General features: G+C 46.8%; 1 pseudogene; it reads right to left on the reverse strand.

The window, feature by feature from the left end:
* The window catches only part of LOC101445844 (serine/threonine-protein kinase ULK2-like), a 101622-nt pseudogene extending 90292 nt beyond the window's left edge, over positions 1 to 11330 (reverse strand).
* Positions 11331 to 16244: the final 4914 nt, after the last annotated feature.

The following is a 16244-nucleotide window of genomic DNA, read 5'->3' on the forward strand; positions in this document are numbered from 1 at the left end:
CCCCACTTAAGCACCTTAAAAACGTGATCCTTCCTTATTTTATTTACTAAAGAGTTTTCTCAACAGTATAGTTTCAGTCATATACTTGACATTCTCCCATATTCAACAGTTCCCCCCAGCCCTTCCCCCACTTCCTGGGGTCATTTGACCCATCCTCCTCACCCTAGCCCCCCTCAAGCCTGCAGAGCCCCACCCAAAGGTATCCCTATCCCCCCATATTATCCTTTCCCTGTACAAATACTTACCTCCAGCTTATCATAGACTTCACCCATGTAGGTGTCAGCTCATAGCCTTCCTCTCCCCCCCAAATTCCTTTAGCCTATCTTCCAGTCTTTATCTCTCTGAGACAGCTTGGTTTGCTTGCTTCATATCAGAGAGGTCATGTAGTATTTGTCCTTCAATGCCCGGCTTGCTTCGCTCAACATAAGGTCCTCAAGATTCATCCATGTTATCACATGTGTTTGTACTGTATTCCTTCTTATAGCTGAGTAGTATTCCATTGTATGTATATAACATTTTATTTCTCCATTAATCCATTGTTGGGCATTTGGGTTGATTCCAACTTTTGGCAATAGTATATAATGCTGCTATAAACATTGGTGTGCATATATTGATTTGTGTTCTTATTTTCAGATCTTCTGGGTATATACCCAGCAGTGGAACTGCTGGGTCATATGGCAAATCTATAGCTAACTATTTGAGAAACTGCCAAACTGTCCTCCAGCATGGCTGGATTCTTCTGCATTCCCACCAGTAGTGGATGAGTGTTCCCATTCCTCCACATCCTCTCCAGCACTTGTAGTCTTCTGTTTTTTTGATAGCTGCAAGTCTTATGGGAGTAAGATGGTATCTCATTGTAGTTTTGATTTGCATTTCCCTAATACCTAGTGATTTTGAGCATTTTTTCATGTGCTTTTTAGCCATTTGTATTTCTTCTTTGGAGAAGCATCTGTTTAAATAATTGTCCCATTTTTTAAATGGGTTGTTTATCTTCTTATTTTCAAGGTATAGGAGTTCTTTATATATGCAGGATGTAAGTCTTCTATCAGATATATGGTTACCAAATATTTTCCCCCATTGGGTAGGCTCTCTTTTCACTTTCATGGCAAACTCCTTTGAAATGCAAAAGGCTTTCATGTTGAGGAAGTCCCATTTATCTTTTTGTTCTTTTGCAGCTCTTGCTTTGGGTGTGAAGTTCATGAAGCCATTTCCTATTACAAGGTCCTGTAGATGCTTCCCTACATTGTTTTCCAAGGTCTTTATGGTCTTGGCTCTTACATTTAGGTCTTTGATCCATCCTGAATTGATTTTTGTATAAGGTGTGAGATGGTAATCCTTTTTCCTTCTTTTACATTTGGATATCCAATTCTCTAGACACCATTTGTTGAAGAGGCCATTCTCTCCCAGTTGTGTGGGCTGGTGGCCTTGTCAAATATCAGATGACTGTATATATGAGGATCTATATCAGAACTCTCAGTTTGGTTCCATTGGTCAGTGTGTCTATCCTTGTGCCAATACCATGCCACTTTCACTACTGTAGCTTTGTAGTATGTTTTGAAGGCTGGTAGTGTTATTCCTCCAGTTTCATTTCTCTTTTTCAATATATCTTTGGCTATTCTGGACCTCTTTCTTTCCCAAATAAATAGCATGGTTGTTTTTTCTAGTTCATTAAAAAATGCTGTGTTGATTTTTATTGGGATTGCATTGAATCTGTAGATCAGTTTTGGTAGGATAATATTTTAATTAATAATAATATTTATTTTAACAAAATTTTATTTAATCTAATTAATTAATTAATTTTAATTATTTATTTAATTATTTTATTTGCTTAATTTAATTATTTATTTATTTAATTTTATTTAATTTATTTAATTAAATATTTAAATTAAATTAATAATATTTAGTCTTCCCATCCAGGAACAGGGAATATTCTTCCATTTATTTAGGTCTTCTTTGATTTCCTTGAACAGTGTTGTATAGTTATCTGTGTATAAGTCTTTTACATCTTTGGTTAAATTTATACCTAGGTATTTGATTTTTTTAATTTACTATTGTAAATGGTATTTGTTTCTTGATTTCCTCCTCAGATTGCTCATCATTGGTGTACAGAAATGCTACTGATTTTTGTGCATTGATCTTATACCCTGTGACTTTACTGAACTCATTTATAAGTTCTAGAAGCTTTGTTGTAGACTTCTCAGGGCTTTCTATGTATAGGATCATGTCATCTGCAAGTAGTGGAATTTTGACTTCTTCCTTTCCTATTTGAATCCCTTTTATATCTGGGTCTTGCCTCAGTGCTTGAGCAAGTACTTCTAACACAATGCTAAATAGAAGGGGTGATTGTGGGCATCCTTGTCTTGTTCCTGATCTTAGAGGGAAAGATTTTAGGATTTCACCATTGTAAATGATGTTAGCTGTGGGTTTTTCATATACACCCTTTATCATGTTCAGAAAGTTTCTTTCTATTCCTATCTTTTGCAGTGTTTTTATCAAGAAAGGGTGCTGTATTTTGTCAAATGCTTTTTCTGCATCTATAGATATGATCATGTGATTTTCCCCCCTTCAATCTGTTTATGTGGTGTATCACATTGATTGATTTTCTTATGTTGAACCATCCTTGCATTCCAGGAACGAAGTCCACATGGTTGTGGTGTATAATTTGTTTAATGTGTTGTTGAATACGATTAGCAAGTATTTTGTTGAGGATTTTTGCATTTAGGTTCATTAGAAGGATTTGTCTGTAATTTTCCTTTCTTGTGGTATCTTTGTTTGCCTTTGGTATTAGAGTAATGTTGGCATCATAAAATGAATTAGGCAATGCTCCTTCTATTTCAAAATTTTGGAAGAGTTTAAGCAAAATTGGTGTTATTTCTTTCGGAATGTTTGGTAGAATTCACCTGTGAAGCCATCTGGCCCAGGTCTCTCTTAGTTGGGAGGTTTTTAATGACTGATTCTATCTCTTTACATGTGATTGGTTTGTTGAGATCATCAATTTCTTCTTTTGTCAATGTAGGCTGCTTATGTGTTTCTAGAAATTAGTCCATTTCTTCTAAATTGTCTTTCTTGTTGGAATACAGATTTTCAAAGTATCCTTTTATGATAGTCTTTATTGCAGTGGGGACAGTGGTGATATCACCCTTCTCATTTCTTATTTTGTGTATTTGAATCTTCTTTCTTTTTTTCTTTGTCAGTCTAGCTAAGGGTTTGTCAATTTTATTGAACTTCTCAAAGAATCAGCTCTTTGCTTTGTTTATTTTTTTGAGTACTTTCCTATTTTCTATTTCATTTAGTTCTGTTCTGATCTTTGTTATTTCTTTCTTTGGGTTTTTTTTGTTTTTGTTTTTACTAATTACTCCAATTGTTCAGTTAGTTCTTCAATTTTAGCTCTTTCTTCTTTTTTGATATATGAATTTATGGCTATGGATTTCATCTCAGTACAGCTTTCGCTGCATCCCATAAGTTTTGATATGTTGTGTTATCATTTTAATTAGTTTCAAGGTAGTTATTGATTTCTGTTGAGATTTCCTCCTTACCCACTGTTTTTCTAAGAGTGTGTTGTTTAACTTCCATATCTTAGTGCCAAATCTGGGCCTTTGGCCCTTGCAGATTTCCAGCTTCCCATCACTGTGGTCAGAGAAATTATTTTATATGATTTTGATCTTTCTGAATTCACTGAGACTTTCTTTGTGACCTAGCATGTGGTCTATCTTGGAGAATGATCCATGAGCACTTGAGAAAAATGTATATCCTGCTGTATTTGGGTGTAATGTTCTGTATATGTCTATTAGGTCCAGATCCTCTAATACATTGTTCAAAGTCTTTGTTTCTTTATTGATTCCCTTTTGAGATGTTCTGTCCAATGGTGATAGTGGTGTGTTAAAGTCCCCCACTATAATTATAGAGGCATTTATTCCTCCACTTAGTTTCTCCATTGTTTGCCTCATGTATTTGGAGGTGCCCTTGTTAGGGACATAAGTGTTTATGATTGTTCTTTCTTCTTGAAAGATTATCCCTTTCACTAATATGTAGTGTCCATCTTTGTCTCTCACAACAGTTTTGCATTTAAAGTGTATTTTGTCTAATATTAATATAGCTACACCTGCCCCTTTTTTGTTATTGTTTGCCTGTAAGATTGTTTTCCAGCCATTCACTTTCACTCTCCTTGAATTCCTGGGTCTAAGATGACTTTCTTGTAGACAACATATAGATGGGTCATATTTCCTTATCCAATCTTCCAATCTGTGAATTTAATCCATTGACATTTAATGCTACTCTCAAGGAATTATATTAGCCATAATTTCTTGGGATTTGTGTTTTTCATATGTTGATTTCCCCCCTATTTTTGTAGTTTTAGTTGTTCTTACACTCTCCTCCAACTCTGTCTCTCCTATTTTTTTCTTTCCTCCTGTAGAACTCCCTTTAGTATTTTTTGAAGGGCAGGTTTCTTGCTGGCATACTATCTTAGCTTCTGTTTATCTGTGAATATTTTGAACTCGCCATATTTTTGAATGCCAGCTTTGCTGGATAGCATATTCTTGGTTGGAAATTCTTTTCTTTTAGTACCTTGACTATGTCATAACACTGCCTTCTTGCCTCCATGGTTTCAGATGAGAGATCAGCATTTAATCTTATGGAGCCTCCCTTGTATGTGATGGTTCTCTTTTCTCTTGCTGCTTTTAGTATTTTCTCTTTGTCTTGTGCATTGGATAACTTGACAAGTATATGTCTTGGGGCAGACCTGTTGGGATTTATGCTGTTTGGGGTGTACTGTGCTTCCTGGACATGTACATGCATCTCCCTCAATAGGTTTGGTAAGTTTTCAGCCATTATTTCCTCCAACACCCCTTCTGTTCCCTTTCCCTTTCCTTCTCCTTCTGGGATGCCTATGTTTGTGTGTTTTGCATTGTCATTCAGGTCCTTAAGCCCCTGCTGAATTTTTTCTATGTTTTTATCAATTAATTCTACTATCTGTTTGATTTCAGATATACTGTCTTCCATATCACTAATTCTTTCCTCTGCCTCTTCAAATCTGCTGTTATTTACTGAGAGTGTATTTTTGATTTCTTGGATTGTGCTATTGATTCCCATCAATTCATGATCTTTTTGTGCATGATCACAGTTTCTTCTGTATGCTCTCCAAGTGTTTTCTTAATATGCTTAATCTCTTCTTCACTTCATTGAATTGGTGGTACATGATACATGTTTTGAGAGCTTTAATTACTTGTTTGATGTTCCACTTCTCTTCCTGGCTTTTAGTTTGTTCATTGGATTGGGCCATGTTTGTTGGATTTATTCTGTTGATTATCTTTTTCATCTGGTCTTTGGGTTTAATTAGTTGTTGTTTTTGTGTGCATGCTAAGTCTTCTCTTTATCACTTTGTTCTTCTTATTCTATTTCCTTGTTGTTGGCTAAGTTTCCTTGAAGGAAAATATTAGGTCCAGAGAAAGCAAAAGGGGTAAGAAAAGAAAAATACAACAGTAGTATTGATAGTGAATGTTAGCAGAAGAACCATGTGAGATCTAGGAGAATGGATATTGAATTCATGTAAGCTGTGTATAGTTATAACTGTAAAAAAGTGGAGTACCTATAATGAGATAGTAAACTGAATGTGGAGAGGAATATAATATGAATTAAAAGGTCAGTGTGGTCAGGAGAGAGTGAAAAAGAAATGACAATAATATGAAGAGTGAATAAACAATAGAAAACCGATTAGAGGTATTAGAGATAAAAAGTCAGAAATATTGGGGGCTAAACAAAGAGAGGTGGAATGTAAGAGAAACAGTAAATGATGGTGGAGAGAATGATGTAAAGGAAAGGGGATAGTGTTGGTAGCCAAATTCAGTACATAGAAAAGGGAAGATTGAGGATGAGGAAGCACAGCAAATAAAAAATGTTGTCTGCAGCATTAATATAAAAAAAGCAAAAAAAGCAGAGCAAGAAAAGGAGAAGAGAAAAAGAAAAAGAAAAAAAAAGGGCAGTGGAGGGGATAAAGAGGAAGGAAATACAAGAAAACAAACCAACAAAAAAGACCAGACAAGGCCTCAGGCAAAGAATCCTCTTTGCAATTGAATAAACTGCTTAGGAGTCTGACCTTCCCCCTCTCTCCCTTTGTTACTTTCCTCTCTCCCAACGCAGCAGGAAGGCTGTGTGAGGGCTCCTGTAGGAAATTCAAATGGGTCTCTGGTGAACCAACTCACCTGCTAAAATAATGACTCTTAATTTCTTGAGAGAGCACCCACCCCTTGCCAGGAACCCTAAATATGCTATTGGAAGCCTGTAAAGCACATCCTCTCTCTGAGGTGTGCTACTGGGGGGCTAGTTAATTTTCTGACTCCACCTTCTCCCAGACCAAGTTTCCTATCCCAGGGTGTTTAGGTAAATTGGGCTCTTTTACCAGATTCGCCTCTCCTCTCTTCCTAGGCTCTCCCCAAGTCAGCTGATATGCTCCTCCAAACTCATTAAAAGGGGGGGACCAGAAAATTGAACCTGCCCTCCTTGGCCCCTCTGCCCTCCCACCTAAACTCTCCCACTCCAGGAGTTAGTCCGCAACCAGAGGGTAGGGCAAGGCCGGATTTCCGGGAGTGCTGGCTCAGGAAACAGAGGCCCGGGAGAATGTGGACTCGGGGTATGTAGGTCTGTGAAACGTGGGCCATGGCGGTTCAGGGGACACAAGCTTGGGGTTCACACGTTTGGGGGTACACGGGGCTTGGAGACTCCATCCCTCGACCAGCAGTGCTCAGTGAACACCACGGCTCTTAGCCTGAGGGGGAGGGATTTACCTCCCCACGGCTTCCGAGTTCAGTGTTAGAAACCCGCAGTTCCATCTGGAGCAGGCACCAATTCTGCTGCAGTCTCGCCAAATCGATGTCCAGACACCTCCCCCCCTGCAGGTTCCTGAAACAGTCTGCTCCCCAGGACTCCCACACCGCCCCCTTCTTCTTAAGCTATTTCTTGGTGAGTTATTTTAGAAGGCAAGCTCTGCTTTAGACAAACTTACCCCAAATATCAAACTGCCTGGATGAGATGCAGATTTTTTTACTTTCATCCCTCAGTAATTCTCTAGGAGTCTGAGGCAGGCAAACTCAGTTCCGTCATTCTCACCCACGCGGAATTTCCCGATGCTTAGGTGAACTGAGGGAAGAGCCAGGCCCTTTGTGGCACTTTTAATTAACCTTAAGAACAACTGTACTGATGATTCTAGCTCTTAAAGTATGTTTAAGAACTAGAGGTTTAACATGAGGGTCACACAAAATACCTATGCTGTCTTTCCACCAATAGAAGGGAAGTGGCGACTTCTCTGATAAGGCGGATTTCCTCTAGTTTTTGGATTGTTTTTTCTTTTTGAAATCACTGCTGTTTTTTGGTTGCCACCAAAGAAGAAACTACAGTTTGCTGGGGCTGGGACAACAGAACCCACACTGTGATCCCAAACCTGTCACCTCACATTCCCACTGACTGGTCCATGGGACGAGCCACTGCTCACGGTCCCGGGGCCACAGCAGAGAGGTGACAATCTTCTTCAATACTAGATTTCTGTTCATGTACATTTTCTGTAGGCTCTTAGTTAGACCTTCTAAAAGAAGGGCTGCCTTGTGATAGCAATGCTCAGTGTCTTCAGTTGCTGATACAGCTCATCCAGGGCTGCCGCCTGAACCATTTCTACTGCACAATTATAGATGAGTTTCTCTGCAGTTTCATTGTTGATTTCATCAATAAATCTCTGCTTGTCAGAAAAGAAGCAATTCAATTATTCTGTAAGTTTCTTTCAGAATTTATATCACTCATTCAGATTTTTGACAACTTGTCTCGCATCCATGGATGGGCTCAGTTTCCTGGACTTGATCTGGGCTTTGGTGAGATGCGGAGAAGCTGCCAGCAGCTGTGCTGCTTTCCTGCATAGCACCAGCTGTTCCACCCGCCCCCAGGCTTTGCTCAGCGGGCTGGTCTGGTCGACAACCACATTTTCCTGGAGCTGGTAGAGGCGACGGCAGACGTGCCTGGCTCTGGATTCCACGGCTTGAGGTCCAGCAGGCACTGCGTGACCATCAGCACCGCCTTCAGGTGGCCGAGGGTCTCCGTGGCTTCTCACTCCATCAGTGTCTCCTCAGGCAGTCCAGGGGCTTCAGAGGAGATGAGGCCCTGTAAACTGGGGGTGAAGCAGCGTAAGGCTTGTATCTCAGGCTGGGGGCTGCCTCTGCTCCTGGAGCGGATGATGCCGAGCACAGCCTGGGTGGGGAGCCCCCCACGCCATGGCCACTGGCCGAGCAGGGGAGCCTCCAGAGCTGTTGAATCTCAGTGTTCTTGTTTGAAGGACATATGGGTGCAAGTGGGGCTGTGGCACTGTGTGGAGAAGACCCTCCAGTGAATGGGAGAGCCCTAAAACTTTCTGTGGTTCCCATAAAAGGTGCCAGCTCCACGCCCCAGGCTCCTGCAGGAGCTATATCCATCGATCCTTCTGTATTTAAACCATCCGTGCTACCCTGATGTAGCTGACCACCTCAGGGTGCCTTTACTTGTTGATCTTTTGATTTCCCAGTACTGACAGAGCTGCTCAGATGGCACAAGGGACAATGGGGCACGCCCGCGAGTATTCCAGTCCTGAGATTGCCCTTCAGCCGGCCCCGGACGTGTAACCAAGGCTGAAGGTTGGAAGACACTTGCGTTTGAGGGACTTTGAAAGGAGTTGTGTCCTTAGTCAGAGAGCCAATGGCTGCTGGTGCAGGGTGTTAAAGAACCTGTCAGACCTCGGTGGAGAGGACCCCATGCGTTTGGTGGGAGAGGTTTCCTGGCTGCCTGGCCAGCTGGGCTGAGGGGGTAGCTATACCCATCCCGGGTGGGGTGGGCACACAGGGGCAGAGCGCTGCGTTCTGAGCTTCTGCTTGTTCTGGTAGGTGCCGGTGAGGGTGGGGGCCCTTGCAGTCTAGCACCCAGTGAGAGACTGTGGCGACTGAGCCTGCAGCCTGAGGAGCTCCCTCTGGATTCGTGGCCCAGCAGCACAGGGTCAACTGCTCTGGGACGCACCCACCAAAGGGGAAGGAGCGTAAGCCCTGGAGGCTCAGCAGAGAGCCTGCGTCCAGCTGTCTGTGCTGTGTCTGCTGGAGCTGGGGAGCAGGATCCTAGTCGGAGGAGACCCGCAGGGCTGGTGTGAGCCCTTCGACCCACTGCAGATCTTGGAGGACCGTGTGGGTTTGTGCCAGAGCTGGCGGTCCATGTAAGGTTCTGCCCTCTGCACCGATAGTTCCGTGTCTGCGTAGGAACTGGAATGGGTGTTGTGTCACTGTGAGGTGACACAGTACTGGCGCTGCCCCGCACGCACCAAGAATTCATCTGAAGCACCTCTGCCAGCAGCTCCCACTGGCCTATCACACGAGTGGTCTGACGAGATGTTACGTGGAACAAAACAAAGTCCCCGTGTCAGTCACAAGAAAAGATCCTGCTACTAGTACTGGCGGGATCTTTGGACACTTATAGAGTGGAGTGGGCCCAGGTGGGGAAGGTAAGTATTCTTTTGGAATGTGCCACCTATCTGGAAGGGACGGCGGAGCTCTCCAACAGGATGGAGAGCTGCCCCAGGTGCCCCCAGAGGCACCCATGGGGACGGGAACCGGGCAGGATGTTTTTACTGGCACTTGCTCAAGAGAAGAATGGCTGAAAAAATGCTTCAGGCTGAAACCAAGGTAAAAGAAGCCTCCCCTTGGAGCCCCTAAAAGAAATTCATTTTAGGTTATGGGCAGAACTGGATTCCCTGTGCCGGTTGCACTGGGGTTTCCATGTCCTTGCTGCCTGTCATCTGAGGGCCATTTCCAGGTTCCAGAGCCACCCGTGCCCTGGGCTCGTGGCCCACGTCCTCCGACTTCAAGGTGGCAACAGTGGGCTGAGCCCCTCTCACAGATGGAATCTCTCTAAAAAGAGCATAAATAACTGAGAGTGTTAATTCTTTTTATTTTGAGGGGGTGGTTCTAATTTTGTTTTTAACTCACACTGACTAATCAGACCTGGCAATTACAGCTCTTGTGTCTGATTTGTGCCTACTTGACTCTGGCCTTGAGGACAGCAACCATTTCATATTTGAGCAGTATTAGAGTTAGAATGCTCTCAGGGGAGTGGGCATGTGTTGGGTGTAGAGATTAATTATCTACACTGCTAATTAGATTAGGAAAACAAACCGATCTCAGGGCACGCTGCTTTGATCTCCTGCTACAAGCCAAGGAGGTGGAATTTTGCCTGCTGTACCCCTGCCCAAACCTATCACACCCTGTCTCCTTGCATCTCCCCAGCACTGGCCCCCAGACTTTCCTTGGGAGGCAGAACAGTGGCTGATACACAGAGATGGAATTAGCCAACTTCACCCCCATATCCTCCTCAAGTGCACTCAGAAAAGCCAGGGGCTTCCTGGATCATCCCCCACACAGCAGGTCATATGGGGAAGCAGTGGGGACCATTGAGGGCAGGTCGGGGGCATCTCTAGATTGCCAGCCCCATCTTCTCTCCAGGTGGGGACAGGATGTGTCCCTAACCAATCATTTCTCCCTGTTAAATCTGCTCAGTTCAACCAGTGTTTGTCATTTTCCTTGTCCTCCTCATCGCCATCACCACCACCATTGCCTCCAACTCAGCTACGAGTTCATGTAAGTCCATGTTCTAGACACTTGACACACAAAATTGCCCACTGATGGGAAACCTGCAAGACAGACTGAGGGGCTGCTGAGGGCATGGACGCTCAGGATCAAGCCTTCAGTTTGCACCCACTCCATTCCCTGGGACAGAAACCACCCGAAGCAGCTTGGAGGACCTGGCCGTTTTCTTGACAAGGACTTCAAAGGACAGAGAGCCGTCCACCCACACTCCTGCTTCCCTCATGACCCAGGACAGTCTGAGATTTATCTGAACCATCCTAGAGGCCTTTCTGATACCACCCACACTGATGCTCAGGTTTTGTAACACTCCTCTCCTCAGGTTCAAGGTCAATGCTTGCCTTCCTCTTACTCTTTCTTGGGCTTCTCTCCACTCCTCAAATCTTGATGTTTGAGAAACAAATATGTCCTCTTCCTCCTTCCTCCTCATGATTTTTCAATCTTTGCAGCCCCCATAGCTCTCAGCCCAAATTTTTAATTGAGTGATGGAGACAAAAGTTTATCCAATAAATCCTGGGACAGAGCAGAATAAGAAGATGGACTATGAGGTCAACTCTGGACAAAACAGAGACTAAATCTGTGGTGACCCTGGCCACAGAGACTTGCCTACATCATTATCATATCTTAACCTCATCACTCCATCATCATCACCACCATCACCACGGTCCCCTCCATCACCTCCACCGTCACCATCACCACTTAGTCATCACCATCATCACTGCCATCGTTACCTTCACGACTATAACCACCATTCCCTCCGTCGTCACCTGCATTGTCATCAGCACCACCATCACCTGATGCATATTAAACGCTTGCTTAGTGATGAGCTCACATTTGGCCCTGTTGACAACCCAATGAGGCTGGCACATCTGTTACTGCCATTTTACAGATGAGGAAATTGAGACCTGGAGAGCACAAGTTACTTTCCCAGTGTCATGGAGAGTAAGAGGGGGAGCTGGGCATACACCGGTCCTTTGAGCCACTATGCTCTCTTTATCCTTTATGGTGCAGAAGTTTTCTTCTGTGTCTAATCTTTAAATCTGCTGCAGCCAGAGTCCGATTCCTCTCTGGGACTTCAGAGGAGGCCCTGGGTGGAATCACACAGGGAGTCCAGAGCTCCTGTGGTGCTGCCTTCCCTGATCTTCTCTCCCCCACACTCTCCCTGGGGGCTCCGTCACTCCTTAGGTTTCAATTATCACTTCCTCGTTGACAATTCCCCAAACCCTCAGATCCCACACGCCACACCCCATAGCTCTCCAGCAGCTGGGCCTTCAAACAGTGATCACGTGATCGCCTGCTCTGAGCGCCAGGTGCTTTACCTGCATTCACGTCATCCCTGGGAGCTCTGCCAGGTGGGCCTGACTCCCCCATCTGCAGATGGATACTGGGGCTCAGAGAGGGCCGTTAGCACGCTGAGGTCACACAGCTAGGCCTGAGTCCAAGCCCCTCTCCTCCCCAGGCCATCTTTGCCCCACTGGCCCTGGGCTTTGTGGATACCACTGCTGGCCCCGCGGAAGGAGACAGGAAAGCGCTGCAGTGACCATTCAGCCCACAGCAGCCCCACTCAGATCCCAGCCACCCAGGGAACCAGTCCAGGGAATTCTGCAGGTAGCAGATATTTATTGAGCTCCTGTTGAGTGCGAGTGCTGTGGATACAGCCCAAAACAAGGAGGCCAGCCCCGTGACATGGAGTGCACTTAGGGTGGGCATTCTCTGTACCTCCTCCTGTGGCCTGGCCCCCACCAAGCAAACCCCATCCTGGCCTCCCTCTCTATGCCCTCCCAGCCTTGCCCAGCGTGCTTATATCAGTCAGTGTGGGGTCCAGGAAGGAACCCTGGCCACCTCTGGTTCCAGCACTGTTGTCAATGTGCTGTGTGACTGCAGACAAATCACTTGGCCTCTCTGGATTTGAATTCCTCCTCAATAAAATGAAAGATGCTTGCCTATCTTCTAACCCTGTGTCCCTCAAGCCGTGCTGTTAAATGACTTGACTCCTTCCCTTAGAAGGAAGCCTGGCAACAGGCAACCAATTGTTTCCCCTCATTTTAACTTACAACCATCAGTTACAACAAATGAGATGAACTCTTAGGTCAGGCTGACATTAGGCAGTGCAGGAGCCCCTCCTGTTCTTTCTCTGCACCTGGAGGTGTTGGCCTTACCTGCAGCCCGGTGACGGCAGGCCGGGTGAGACCGGGCAGCCACTGCAGAGAGCCCGAGGCCTCCGCTGAAGAGTGTCACTGACCCTCCCGAAGGTGGAGGGCAAGCTTCCAGCCTCAGTTGGGGGTCAAATGCAGAGTGTGTGGATGGGGCTCCTGGGACGCACGCCCGCCCTGGAGAGGTCAGAAGAGGGAGAGGACCAAGCCCCAGACTGAGGTTCAGGGGGGAAGTGGCTCACAGCCCTGCCGCTCTCCAGGCCCCTCCAGCAAGCCCACAGCACCCAGAGGATCGGAGGTGGCAGAGCCTGCAGCACCCGCGAACTCAGGCCGGACATCCCTGGAGGAGCTTCGGGGGCTCTGAAGTCCATCAGGCCCCTTGAACTCTCGCCCTGCTGCCCTGTGCTACCGGAAGGAGAAAAATATTACCTCTTTACCAGAAAAGGTCAATATTGCCAAGAAGCAAGTGGCCGTGGACTGCTGGTGCATGAGCTGCTGCCGGCCCAGGGCAGGCCGGGGCCCAGGAGGCCAACCCCGAGAAGGAGGCTCCTGAGCCCGGAGGGTTTTGACACCCTCTCCGTGTCCTCTGAGACCCAGGACTGGGGAGGCCGAGAGCAGTGGGAGGAGAGGTGCTTGGGGGCCGCAGGGAACAGGACACACGCAGAGGCTAATTCATGCGTCTCTGCCTCCTTCTCCAGTCACGGGACAGTTGTTTATCATCCACCTGCCATGTGGCAGGCACTGAGCTGGGTGCTGCGGATAGAGCTGTGGGCCAAGCAGACTCAGTCCCTGCAGTGAGTCCAGTGAGGGTCAGACACGACCCCAGCACCACACAAAGCTCGGGGAACTGCGGCTGGGATCAGGGTTCTGGAGGAGAGTCCCGGCACCTGCTGGTGCTGAACACACGGCTGGAGGGCTGTCACTTGTGGTTTTCTGACTACATCTTCTTCTTCTTTACCAGTCCTTACCATCATTGTTTTCATCTTTGTTATCATCATTACCATTATCATCACCGTCATCACCTCCATCATCACCATCCACATTAGCATCATCTCCATTATCACTACCACGACCATCACCGTCATTGTCATCATTATCTTCATCACCATCATCACCGTCATCCTTACCACCACCACCACCATCGTCATCATCAGACCATCTCCATGATCCCTGGCATCATCGTCGCCGTCATTGCAAAGCCCCTGGACTGAGCACTTGTGTGCACCAGGTGTTGTGCAAGGCTCTTTGCAGACGAGCCTTCGTGCTCCACCCCCAGCAATCTCAAGGGAAGGTACTCTCATTGTCCCCTCTTCACAGAAGAGAAAACCAAGCTCAGGGAGGTGACGGACTTGCTCAGGGTCCTTATTTAATAAGTGCTGGAGCCAGAGGTGGACCCCAGGCTCCCGACTCCAATGCAGGGCTCATTCCTGTGACCTGGCCTCCCAGGACCTCCATAAAAGTCGACCCCACGATGGCCCCACCCCAGGAGGAGCGTGGTGTGATGCTCGGGGATGGGGGCTGAGACTATGGGGGTCACCTCCCAGCTTCCCCTGCCTCACCGAGCCCTTGGACAAGTTTCAAAACTGCCCTGGGCCGGTCCTCATGGGGTGTGGGGGGTGGATGACGTGATGCACAGCAGGCTCCCAGAGCACTCGGTTCGGAGTCTTCCTGCCTTCGCCGGGCCCTGACCTCTGGTGTCACCTCCTGTTTCCTGCCCTGCGATCCGGCCTGACCCTTCTCTTGACCTCTACCTGTGACAGGGCCCTGCATTCACCCTCAGGACAGGTGGCCTCTGCTCACCCACGGTGACTACCTATTCTGTGTCCAGACCCAGAACCCTCTCCTTGTGGCTTCTCAGAGCCTGGCTCACCTGCTCCTCTGAGGGGGACCAGCTGAGGCCCCTCAGCCAGCCCGGCCCAGCAAAGGTGGCCAGAGTGGCTGCCCCCTCAGCAGGCAGTGGCCCCATTGACATGGATCCCCATTATGGCCACAGGATTTCACGCTCACTTCTTCCCCTGAACAGCTTCTGCGACTTTAAACAGATAAAAATGGACCCGGCGGAGGCAGCCCAGAGAAAATCAATAACTAATAAAAGTTCACGTGCGAGCAAACGAATGTGCCAGGAGGGTGTCTGCGGTGTGAGGTGGCGAGTGCCACACCTCCGGGCCAGGGGCCTGGTGGAGCTGGGGCCCGGGGTGTGTGTGTGAGGGTGGCTTGGGGCTCGCCCACTGCCCACTGACCCCGGATCTCCTCAGCAGTGCCTCGCAGGCTTGCCCGTGTTTCCTGAGCGACTCGCTCGGTGTGTTCCCTCCTCGGCTCACAGCCTCCCGGGCACCCGCCATGCACCGGGCCAGCGCAGCTCAGTGGTTAAGTGCGTGGGCTCTGGCATCTGACTGTCTGGGTTCACGGCTCGTCTCCGCCCCTTGCCAGGTGTGCGTCTCAGGACAAGTTACTTAAACTTGCTGTGCCCCAGTTTTCTCATTTGCAAAATGGGGCATGTTAATATTAGTACTTACAGGACTGTGACAAGGATTGAAGGAGACAATTCATGCAAATTGCTTAGATTGATGCCTGACACACAGTAAGCGCTGACAAATGTTAGCAAATTTTCTATTATACTAGGCCCTGGACTACACGAGACATGTTGCTTTATTTTAATAGACAAATTGTGTTTTACAAGAAACTGTGGTTCAAAGAGGTTAAGAAACTTGTCTAAGGTCACACAGCTGATCAGTGTCAACATAGGGACTGGAATGTAGATCTGTCTGTACTAGTTAAAACTGTGTTTGACTGCAAGGAACATAGGATCTGACAAGCAGTGGCATGAAAAAGGTCCAGGGGTGCATAACTGGCGGTCCTTGTTCAGCTGTTTATGATTCCATACAGGTTATGTCTGCTCTGCCATCTTTGGTATATGTGACTTCTTGTCTTCAGGCTTGTAGCCTCATGGCCATAAAATGGCTGCCACACCTCCAGGCATCATGTCTAAGCACTGGGCAGGAGGAAGAGTTTGGGCAAAGGGGCAGAGAACTGTACTAGTTGAATTTGTCCCTTTTATTCGGGAAAATAAATTCTTTCCTTGAAGATCCAACCAAGAGAAACTTGCTTATATTTTTTTGGTTGGAATACAGCAACCCCTGGACCAATCACTGGCCAAAGAAGATGAGATTACCATGACTGGTTTAGACTAATCAGAATCACTTCCTAAAAGAGAGTTGAGACCCACAACCCTAAGAGCAGGGGATCCCTGCCACTGCCTACCACAACCTGAACAGATCAAGGTTATTTTGGCAAGGCGTCAGACAAGGGGATGGGTGGATGTTGGTGAGTGATGAACGGGGCCAGCCACAGGTCTAACCACCGGCACACGCTGCCCTTCCTCTCTGCAGCCGACACTCTTCCCCCAGGTCTGTGTGCCCTGGAGCCCCTGCCTGGGTGGGGCTTTAAAGCTGGG

Source organism: Dasypus novemcinctus, chromosome 9 (assembly GCF_030445035.2).
Source record: "Dasypus novemcinctus isolate mDasNov1 chromosome 9, mDasNov1.1.hap2, whole genome shotgun sequence".
NCBI classification, from domain to species: domain Eukaryota; kingdom Metazoa; phylum Chordata; class Mammalia; order Cingulata; family Dasypodidae; genus Dasypus; species Dasypus novemcinctus.